This window comes from Crotalus tigris, unplaced genomic scaffold (assembly GCF_016545835.1).
Source record: "Crotalus tigris isolate CLP2741 ecotype Arizona unplaced genomic scaffold, ASM1654583v1 scf7180000021080.61671, whole genome shotgun sequence".
NCBI lineage: Eukaryota > Metazoa > Chordata > Lepidosauria > Squamata > Viperidae > Crotalus > Crotalus tigris.
The window spans coordinates 455-12,316 of NW_024098345.1; the positions used below are offsets into that span (position 1 = coordinate 455).

The 11,862-nt window shown below is 37.2% G+C and overlaps 1 non-coding gene across 1 annotated transcript; it reads left to right on the forward strand.

Moving 5' to 3' along the window:
• The first annotated feature begins 10,877 nt into the window (after positions 1 to 10,877).
• LOC120320014 lies at positions 10,878 to 10,987 on the forward strand. Its single transcript, XR_005559865.1, has one exon. It is a non-coding gene; the product is annotated as a U6 spliceosomal RNA (small nuclear RNA).
• The last annotated feature ends 875 nt before the right edge of the window (positions 10,988 to 11,862 follow it).

An 11,862-nucleotide genomic window follows, 5' to 3' on the forward strand; every position in this document is an offset into this window, starting at 1 on the left:
ACTTTTGTAATCCCGGGATGGATCTTCTATTGCATTGAGGTCTCCCAGTATGCAAAGATTTTGATAATTTAAGTCCAATATTTTATTATGTAATTGATAATAAAATTGCTCTTGTTTATCATTAGGTGCATATATTGCAATCATCAACATCTGTTTTTGTCTACCAAAATCTCAACCATCAGAATTCTCCCCTCTTCATCTGCATAGACTTGTTTAGAATTTATCTTTTTTTTATAGAGAGAACTATACCTCTTTTCTTTTGGATTGCATGTGTGGAGTAAAGCTTACCCATTTTCAGTTGTTCTAAAATTCTAGCATGTTGTCTCTTGATGTGTGTCTCTTGTAAACAAATTATGTCCATTTTCAATTTTTGTAGTCTAGTAAAAGTTTTTCTCCTCTTTGAGGCGGAGTTCAATCCATTTATATTTATTGATAAAATTCCAATCTCGTCTATGACTTCAATTATGTCTGGGTCTCAACTTTCTAGGTGACCTTCTCTGTCTCTGGTCTCTTGGTCTTGTTCCTTCCTCTAAGGTAGTCTTTGTAACTTCTTCTTCCTCTGGTTGTTCAGCTGTTCCTACAGTGCCCGTCTCTTCTTGTTTCTTAGGTTCAGAATCCTCTTTTTCCCAAAAAGATCTACGGTTGTCAAAAAATTCTGCTGCTTTAAGCGCGGTATCCAATCTATATCTTTTCGAATCCCAGAAGATTCGAATCCCAGAAGATCAGTATCCCTTCTGGAACCAGCCATCTAAAATTCACTCCTTTATTAATCAATTTCTTTGTTAGGAATTGGTACTCTCTTCGAGCCTGTCTTATCCTTCTGAGAATTTGCTTAAGCACTACAATTTCTTTTTCTTTGTATTTTAACAGTTGATCTCTTACTGCTCTCAGAATCTCATCTCGCATAGATCTTTTAAGAAATCTAACATGAATTTCCCTGGGGACTCTGTTTCTTCTGGCATAACTTGAGTTGACTCTGAAAGCCTGATTTATTTCTCCTTCCATTTGAGCCTTTCCCATTCCTAAAAGGTCTGCAAGTAGCTCAGTTATCAATGCCAATGGATTCTCATCTTTGTCTTCTATTATATTTTGAAATCTTAAAAAGTATGATGCCCTTTCCATCTCTATCATTGTGATAGAATCTTCCAATTCCACATTTGTTTGGATCAGTCTTTGATTCTCCTCTTGTAGACATTCTAATTTCTGGTCAAATTCTAAGGATTTATCTTCTGTCTTCTGGATCCTTTGTTGATTATCTGTAATCGCCTACTGAAAATTTTCCATTTTTTGGTTCATGTTAGCAAGGTCATTTTTCAAATCTTCATAATTTTTGTCAAGGTCTTTTTTCATATCTTCAAGGTTTGGGCTGATGAGGCGATCTGAGCCACTATTGCCTGCAGAATTGCCTGTGTATCTGATTTTTGAGCTGCCATTTTTTCTTGCTGTAATGCTATGGTAATAGATTTTAGGTAAACTGGACAAGCAGAAGTCGAGGCAGGAACCGAAGATGCTTTTCTCGCAGGTTTAGGCAGGTTAGAAGCACACATCATTAAATTGGTATATTATCTTGTAATCCACTGGGTGGCCCAAAGGCCAATTGTAATCCAATAGGCTCCTATTACTTGGAGGAGTAGCCAGAAAAAAATTAATAAGTAGAAAGAAAAAAAAATCCCAACAAGTAAAGAAAAAGGAAAAAAAACAAAATTATCCAGGAAAAAACCAATCAAAAAAAGAAAAAATGGAAGGAATATATATATATATATATATATATATATATATATATATATATATATATATATATATATATATATATATATATATATATATATATGTATATATGTATATATGTATATGTATATAGTCAAAATAATGATCACCAAGAGAATATCTATCAAAAATAGAATTTAATCCACCAAGTTTTCGTCAAATACATTTGACATCGTCAGGGTTAAAAGGCAAACGCCGGGGGAAGTCTTATATACAGTTGTTTAATGCCTGTTTCCAGCTCTTGGAGCGTGTCATCGGCCCCAGCTGATCGAGTTGAGTCTCAAGCGCACGCCCCACATCAGCATCTATCCTCTTTCCATTGCTAATTTGCATTCTGTCATACGTTACTGCGTTAGCTGTTTCAGAGTTGGGGGTCAGGATATTTTTGTCTCCCCTGCTCATAACTCCCCCACCATCCCACACACGGCTTCCCTTAGGGAGCGGGGGTGGGTAATTATTTAAATTGCTTCCAATATCCCTGCAAGCCCCAAGACCACTTTGATCTTGTTTATCTATCCCTCGGGGTTGTAACGCAGGCTCATAGTCACCACCCATGCTATTCCTCCTCCCCTCCTCCTTCCCGTGAGTTCTCCTAAATGATCTACTGTTCGTTTCCACACTCTCTCCCTTGCGCACACTCAAGATGTTTTCTGCCATTGTCCCATTGTCAGTGCCTTGTTCCGTCCATTGTCGGTAAGCACCATTCCCACTCATCCCCAATTCTCCATTCTCACTCCGTACAGCTAACGGAGTAACGTATGACAGAATGCAAATTAGCAATGGAAAGAGGATAGATGCTGATGTGGGGCGTGCACTTGAGACTCAACTCGATCAGCTGGGGCCGATGACACGCTCCAAGAGCCGGAAACAGGCATTAAACAACTGTATATAAGACTTCCCCCAGCGTTTGCCTTTTAACCCTGACGATGTCAAATGTATTTGACGAAAGCTTGGTGGATTAAATTCTATTTTTGATAGATATTCTCTTGGTGATCATTATTTTGACAATATGAATACCCCCAAGAGTCGCATTTTTGTTTTTATTTCTAAATATATATATATATATATATGTTTTCTGAGGTTTTCGCAGGTGTTTGTATGTAGGCCTTTGGTTATTCGGGTTTTCTCCCACGTAAAACTGGAAGTGTCTTGGCGATGTTTCGATGAAGTCTCATTTGTCATCTTCAGGCTGGTGTTTTCAGCTTCGTGCTTCTAGGAGCAATGTGTGATCGTAGCTGTTTCTTCCTTTTAACTGCCAGTCGGGGTATGAACTGATTGGATGAGAGCTTGGCTGTGTTCTGATTGGATGGAGGTGTGTTCTGATTGGTTAGGATCTTGGCTGTGTTCTGATTGGATGGAGGTGTGTTCTGATTGGTTAGGAGCTTGGCTGTGCTCTGATTGGATGGGGGGTTGGCTGTGCTCTGATTGGTTGGGGAGTGTTCTGTTTGGTGGGGGCTTTGTTGTGCTCAGGTTAATCTGAGTTGCAGGGGGATGTGAGATGGTGAACACTGCTATTGTTTGGCTTCGCGTTCATGGTCATGCCTCATCTTCATGGTGGGTGTCAGTTTGCTTCATGTATGGATTGGAGGGGTTTAAAGTGGCTAATGATGCAGCTGTGGTCTGGCTTCTGGTTTGTGGTCGTGCCTCATCATCGGTGTGGCTTTGGGTTTGCATTTTGCGTGGATGTGTGGTGGTGACATCCTGTGTGGTTTTTGTGAGTGTGGGTCTGGTATCATTTTTTTGTGTTAGGGAGTCGTTTGTCAATAAGGGCGGGTTTCCAAATGGCTGGTAGGCGGGAGGTATCATCTCGCTTGTTCATGCTGTGTGGGCGTTTTTCTATCTCGATGGCTTCTCTGATTATTCTGTTATTAAAATGTTCACTTTTGGCAACGGTTCTGGTATTTTTAAAGTCAACTTCATGTCCTGTGGCTTTAAGGTGTTGGACCAGGGAAGATGTTGGTTCCTCTTTTTTGACTGAGTTCTTATGTTACCTATGTATATATAGGTAAAAGAGAGCGAGAAAGAAAAAAATAAAATAAAATCCAATTTGTAATTCAGCAGTTTCTAGTCATAAACGAAAAAGGAAACAAAAGAAGAAAATAACTCTTAGTATTCAATTCTTCATAGTAAAGTACTTGTAAACAAAAAAAACCTGTTTATAATCCAACAAAAATGAGTAAGACCAGATGTTCTTTATCTAAAATATGCTCTATAGCAGTAATGTCAAATACAAGGCCCGGAGGCCGGATGCGGCCTGCGAAGTGGTTTCATGTGGCCCATGAAGCCATCCTGGAAACAGTGAGGGAATGGCCCCCTCTGCCTTGGCCCTGGCCCAGGCTGGCCGGGAGCCAATGTACAATTTTGTGGTGGCCATCTATGCTGAAACACATTCAGTCTTAGCTCCATAAGCCCCCCCCCCGGCATGGTCTGAGGAGAACAGTGAGGCTCCTTCAGTGGACCATGCCCTGGCACTTGCCCTGGTCCCACCCCCTTCTGCCAGAGACCCTCAGATCTATCCCACTCCTGCCCACAGGCACTCTTGACACAAACGATGTAGAGCTGCCCACGCCCACCCTGGCCACACCCACCTGGCCCCCTGATGCATTGGAGGTACCTGATGCAAAAGGTATTATCTAGAATGTGTAAAAGCATTTCAAATATATGTTGGAAATGTGAACAATATGAAGGAACTTGGATTCAAATACATGCATTGATACAGAGGATTTCAAAGATTAATATTTAATTGAAGCCAGAACTTTTCTGTTTAGAATTTATGGATAAACAGTTTGAAAAAAGTTGTGGAAGTTTATTTCAATATGATTATTGTGATGAGCGTTCTATATGAACAAAAATGGAAACATTTCAGCAGTAAGTTGAAGCAAATATACACCCCATGGTGTATATTTTTTGCGTATATCCTTTTTAAAGAAGTCTGTGAGACACAACTAGATTTAAGTTTTGATCTTAAATCACAAATCATGTGTTTACTGAATAGGTAATTGTATTGGATATGTTTATGACAGCTGTTGCTCTTAAGTATTAGGAAGACATCACCTATTTCCTTTTTACATATCAAAATTAGTGATTTTTGGACTGTGGGGGAAGACAAAGTGAGAAGTACAGATTCAAGAGTGCATAATAAGGAAGTATAGGCAAGATGAATGCCTATACTACCGAGGTGGCACAGCAGTTAGAGTGCAGTACTGCAGGCCACTTTAGCTGACTGTGTTTAGCAGGTCAGTGGTTCAAATCTCACCGGCTCAAGGTTGACTCAGCCTTCCATCCTTCCGAGGTAGGTAAAATGAAGACCCAGATTGTTGGGGGCAATGTAAATATATATATACATTGCTTACTGGTGTACACCGCTTAGAGAGTGCTTGCACTTAAAGCGGTATATAAGTCTCATAAATAAATAAATGAATGGGGGTTTATTTCACACATAAATTTGCCAATATCTATCCAGGAATTGGTGCTTGTAGCTATTAAACATCTGGAGACATTTGAAATAAAGCAGCTGTTTCTCTTATCTTAGTGGCTCTATACCAGGGGTGTCAAACTCGCAATGTCATGTGATGTGTTGCGATGTATCGTGACTTTTTTGCCATTGCTGGCAATCAGGTGGATGCAGTTTCGCTATGATGCATCTGGCCCGTGGGCCGGCAGTTTGACACCCCCGCTTTGTACAGTGTCCTCATAGAACTCTAGAGATGAGTCACATATTTTTTTCCTGTAAAATATTGCATTGCTTTCTGGGAAATCTTGGATAAATGGATCTTAATGAGATATGAAGTTGGACAAAGTCTTTTATACATGAAAGAATAAGAGGTACTGTCTAGACAAGCAGTCATTTGCTGGAACTAAAAGATTTAATTAGCTATGAATCTAGAATCAACTTGGATGAAAAGAATATCAAGAAAACAAGGAAGCAGGCTGATGCAGTGCCATTGGGTTACTCAAAGTTCATCATTCACTGCTAACAACTGGATCCTCCCCAATCTGTTACTAGACTTGGGGATCCACTATTTTCATTTTTCTAAAAGTATAGAAAAGTACAGCTGAAGAAGGGGGATGTCACAACCTTAGCAACCTAATGGAAGATCTTGAGAACATGGACTTCAGCCAAGGTCAGCTCAAAGCATCATAAATAATCATAACTTCTCTATAAGGGAAAAGCTTGTATAAAGAGGAAAACAAAAGGAAGTTGCTTCAGCTGGTTAATGAAATCCTGAATTGTCACATGTGAGCTCACTGCAGGTCACATTCATCACTCTCTGAGGTTTTATTTTTTTTACTAGCAATGCACTCAGCTATCCTCAATCCTCAGTCTGCAAAGTGGAAATGATAATTGCTGTCATCCAGGGATCTTGTAATAATGGTTTTACAGCATTTTTAAAAGTAAAATTTAAATGGGAAACATCTGCCAGGCACTAAGCCTTGCTTCTGTGCAGTTCATAGTCAGGCAGTTATCTCTTTTGCTTCTTCCCTTTCCATGGCACACCCACACCCACATACACACCCAGTATTTACTTAATATTTGGTAATTGCAAGAAAAGTTAATATTACAAAGCATCATTTGTATTTGAGGATTAAATACACCTCTCCCAAAAAGTTTTTCTCTTTTTTTTTGATACAACACTTTTATTATCATGGCTTAAATAATTTCTAGGAACAGTGGAAGACTGTAGTGAGCTGTTGCTGTGTCAATTTCACAGAGCTATATTTTTGTGCTCATTAGTATTCTTGGATGTCTCTAATTTACATCTAAATGTAGTGACTAATTTTGATTCAATCATGTCAAAAGTGATAGGTAATGTGTGGGAGGAGATGACAGCCCTACCCATCAGGAATTGCCAGAATGTGAATTCCTTGGGGCAATGATTTAATGCCCAAGTCAGGCACTGCTGTCAGAATTGGAGGCCAAATTATGACACATTATGCTGTACTATGGACTTGCACATACAATACATTTGAAAAAGTGATGGAGATTGGAGTCATTAAACTATGCTTTAACCATCACTATGTTTTTTTTTCCTCTCCCTCTCTTTCTCTTTACTCACCACATATGTTCAGTATCCCTAATCGCCCTACTGAAATCTCATCTGTAACAACCACCTCCCCAAATTCTTTGGAGAAAGCCCAAAGGTGATTAAAGCAGGTTGTAAAACTGTGGCAAACCTGATGTACATTTTTGCTTATTCCTTTTAAATCATTTACGTTTCTGAAAGCAAGCAACATGTCAGCGGGATATGCACAGGCAGACCAAGGGTTCTTTATTATATTGTGCTTTCTTTTTCCACCTGGGTATTTTAGAAATCTTTTAGAAATCTTTTCCTTCAATAACTCCTAGCTATTTTGGATAACTCATTCTAATTATTCCCTGTGCATTTTCTTTTTTTTAGCTTAAGGTGAATTTGTCTGTCAAACTTTGGATTTTCAGATTGGAAATACATTGTGCTCATAGGTGGGATAAGGTACAAATGTATTTATTACAACTAATTCAGGCAGAGTGCATTGTTTTTAATATGATTTCTTTATTGGAAAGGAAATAGTTCCTTATGATACTCCCAAGCAGCATATTCTTAGCATGAATGTATTTTAAAGATATATATTTTCAAAATGTGTAAACATATGATTAATATTTGATATGAATATTGCATTGCTTTGAGGTTTTTCTTCTCTTTTCTTCTCTTTCTCCTTCTTTCTCTTCCTCTTTTTGCATAGTTCCAGCTGATATAGTAACAGCCCAATAACACTGAGAAATGTTTTTCTTCCTTCTGACTGGCTCTACTGAATAATCTAATATGAAGAAAAATGAGCCCCTGTGGAAATGTTATTAATTTCTAGTGCTGACACTCTGAGAAATAAATAAAGAAAATAGTCCTAACACTATCAATATAATAGTAAAGAATATTATGGTTGGATTGTATGTGGTGTTAACATTTGCTCCTGACTTTTAGAAATGTTAATTTAGTCTACTTTTAATTTGACCTCCTGGAGTGATATAAATAAAAAAGGGAAAGGATAAAACGTAACTGCTCCAACCAAGGATTTATTTTATTCTTTGACATTATCTGTGCTGAATTTAATTAATTTGACACTGTGCAAATATTTTCTTTGATATTAAATCTTACATTCTGATAAAAAAGAAAAAAAAGAAAAAAATATATATTTCTAGCCTAATTGTAAAATCTTTATTCCATCTACTCTGAATACATGAAGGGAGAAGTGGGACTAAGGATTCACAGTCCATGTTCTGCAAATCCCGTGTACTTAAAAGGTGGTCCCTTCAGGAATATTTTCAAATTAGATACTGGTTCTCATAAAACTTTGTCTCTATCCAATTTTGAACCCACCTCTTATCCAAATGTGTTTACTCTTCCCTAAAAACTTCTAAAGATAGAATAACCTATATATTACACATACATGTATGGGACAAACCTGTGTGTTTTATTTTCATTAGTTGGAGATTGCAGCTTTTCCTGACCATTTTTATGCTAAAGATTTCCTCCCCTGGTTGTTCAGTCCCTGAATTATTCAGATTTTGGATAAAGGTCATTTGGGAACAGATTAGGAGTAAATTTAACTGGAAAATGGCCAGCAGGAAAAGGAAATGATTAAGCCTTGTACCTCAAAACTACTATGCAAGTTTAAAAAAGAAACAAGAACCAGTTTGCCTCACAGCTATTTGCTTGTTGTGAGCCACTGCAAATAAACAAATATCACACCTCATATATAATTAATGCACTTTTGGAGAATATTACAAATGAATATTGGAGATTGCATCAAAGGAAAATGTTATGTCTTTTGAATGGTTCTGCTCTTGGTTGATCACTCTTATTAAAAACACAGCATATTCTTCCTTACATTATACTTTTAAGTTGCCTCCAATAAGTAAATGGTTGCAACTCTGTAATATATGTTCTATTGTTTAGAGCTTTCTCTCTGCTAAAATAACATTACTGTTAATGTATAGCCCTGTACTTTTCACACACTAAGTAAATGCCTAAATGGGCACATTAATTGCATATTGGTCATAGGACCCCGTGAATTTTAGAGTTTCACCCCATTAAATCTGTCTTTAACTCCTGCATCACCATATATAACTTATCTCTTTTTGTTGTTTTAAGATATGGCTGAATCACTTCCAAAACATTTTTTATTAAGAAAATAGAAGCATATGCTAATTTTAAGCTTTAGAAGCTGAGCTAGTATGCTTGGCTTGCTGTCTGTATCTTTATTGTCTTTTTTCATGAGCTGTTTCTGAAACATTGAAAATATTTGCTTATTAAAATTATGCTGGACTTTGGATTCAAAAGCAAGAGGGTGCTTTGGAGTATCTGGGGTTTCTGAGTATAAAGGCTATATTTATTGGTAATTCCTTAAACATAACTTGAATTTTCCTGGGTTGTGTAGCAGCTACAGAGGGAAAAGATGTGCCTGCTTTCAGAGGTTGTACATGGGGGTGTGACACTCATGACTCATATGTTGCAAGGCACATATTTGCGTTCTAAAAACCACATACCAGATACCTATTGTTTATTACGAGCAGACGTTTTACAGCAAATAATTTGCAGTAAAATAATTTTATAGAAGACAAAATAATTTCAGTAAAGTTATCTTTTTTTTTTTTTTACTAAGGCAGACACAAAATCTGAAACCTTTGTTAGAGCAACAAAACAACATCACAATAGTGCAGGGGTGTCAAACTGCTGGCCCATGGGCCGGTTGCATTATGTGGAGGCTGCACCAACCCCAGCTCCAGCAATGCAAAAAAAGTCACGATACATCATGACATGTCACATGATGCAGTGAATTTGACACCCGTGCAATAGTGGGACATCTGTTCTGCCATGTATGTGCATGCAATAGATCACATAAACACAAAAAGATCTGTGCTTGTAGGATGACACTGTAATATTAATTTTGCCTTTTGTTATTTGCAGATATTATTGGTCAGACTTGTTCAAGCATAAGACTCTTATACTTATGGATGGGTACATCAACATAGTCCCATTTGCATTATCTTTCAAGTGTAGAGAATAATGGTCTTAAAACAGAGGAAGTTCTTGATGATTGCACTGTTCTCTATATTACATAAAGAGGTTCCCAGAACAAAATAAACTTTCTATTACAGATGTTTGTAATTGGAATCCAGTGAGGAGAATAAGATGGGTTTATGGTAGTATGCTGATTTCCTTGAATGGGAAGGGTAAGTACCCCTCTCTATTATGTCTAAAGGGATATTCAGCTGAAAAGGAATCACAGGTAACTTTTAGACATGTCCTCAAGGTTAGGTGGTTTCTTCTAGTCCCATCAAATGTTGAACAAAACTTCCACAGCAGAGAGAATTCTTGATTTATAGAAGTATGATTCTGTATGATTCAGAAGTTTGTTAACACATAACAGACTATACAGAAAATGCTCAGTACTGTATGAGTTTCTTCCAGTGCATAAAGTTGTGCAATTCCATAGCTAATTTGTTGCCCTTTCTGCTGAATTATGCCTGAATAGGATTAATAATATATTGCTGCTATATGAATAGGCTCGAGATTGACTGGGTCTGTTCAAAATAGGGACAAGTACAGCAAAAAGCTTTTGCTAGGAAAAGCTGGCAAATAAAGTACTGTATAGACCTCATTTTACCTTCCAATTTCCTATTTTCTGTGTAAGAAAACATCCAGAAAGGAATATATTCTTCCCATAGGCATTGTCCAATCTCCCTGTCATGGATCAGATCTTGTCTCAATGACAGTGGATACTCTAAATCCATAATCAGGCTTACAATAATAGCATTTTCACTATTATTAAAAAAAATAGATGAAGTTTTATGACCTGAAGAGCAAATAGAAATGTAGAAATGGATAAGGGAAGGTTACTGTATGGTACTCCTTTAATCCTAAAGTATTTTTAAAAAACAGATATCTTAATATCTATTGATATCTTAATATTCAGATGGATCTCTGGTAACTCAGCTGCAAGTTTGGGAAAACATTTATTGATGAGCAATTCTAGCTCTGTTGGTTTTATCTGTGTTTGCTTTTCTTTTCCCAGTTGTAAATATTAATAATAAAATGAATACTTACAGAATAACAGAGTTGGAAGGGATCTTAGAAGTCTTCTAGTCCATATACTAAAATTGGAGTGATACAGAGAAGATTAGCATGGCCCCTGCATAAGGATGACATGCATCCTCTCTGTTAATGCAGCCTAGGATTTTTTTTTTTTTAAGTTGATGGAACTGAAAACTGCAAGTCAAAGAAGATGGTGACTTGAATGACACTAACAGTGACATGGGCATGGCACTTTGAATAGATATTTTACAAATTCTCTTGCTGTGTTTTTCAAAAGAACCTTTTACTTTCTACATTGTGGCTGTACAAGGCCAGATATATTCTGTATTCCAAACTAAAAATTATAGCAGGCATTAATTTTGAGTGCTATCACATAATTTGGCTCTGGTATAGCTTCTATCCAAAGCTATATATTTGATTTATTGCATTTGCAAGTGTTGTACTAAAGGAAGGTAATCCCTTCTGAAAATGCTGCATACTGGCAGAACAGGAAACCAATTAGAAACCAGTAGATGATAAATAGGCATTTGTATCAGCAGTTTACTTAATTTCACCATTAAATAAGCCTCTTTGCATTGATCATTTAATTTCCTCCCAGTCCTTGAGGTTCTTTAATTGCTGTCTAAATGAGCCTTATGCTGAAGTCCAAATTTCACTCTTGGATGGAAGGGAGAGATCCTTTCCATTCTTTGTCTTCCTGGTTGCCAAGAACTGTCAGGAGCGATCATGTAAAATTTTACTTTTCTTATAGTCTCATTAGAAAAATGGAAAAATGATGGGAGAACAACTTCACAAAAGAGATAAGCTGTACTGCAAGGACTCTTCTCAATTGTATTTCCTGACCTTTTTTTTTCTCTTAACATCATCCTGTAAAATAAACTGAAGTTGTAATGTTGCATGGCACTTTTTCATTTTGGAAAAGTTACTGGGGGCTGAACTAAATCTGTGGCAGAAGTAATGAGGTACTACAGAGATTTTGCAACAATTTCTGGATAGAGGTGACTGGAATTATTATGGACAAAAC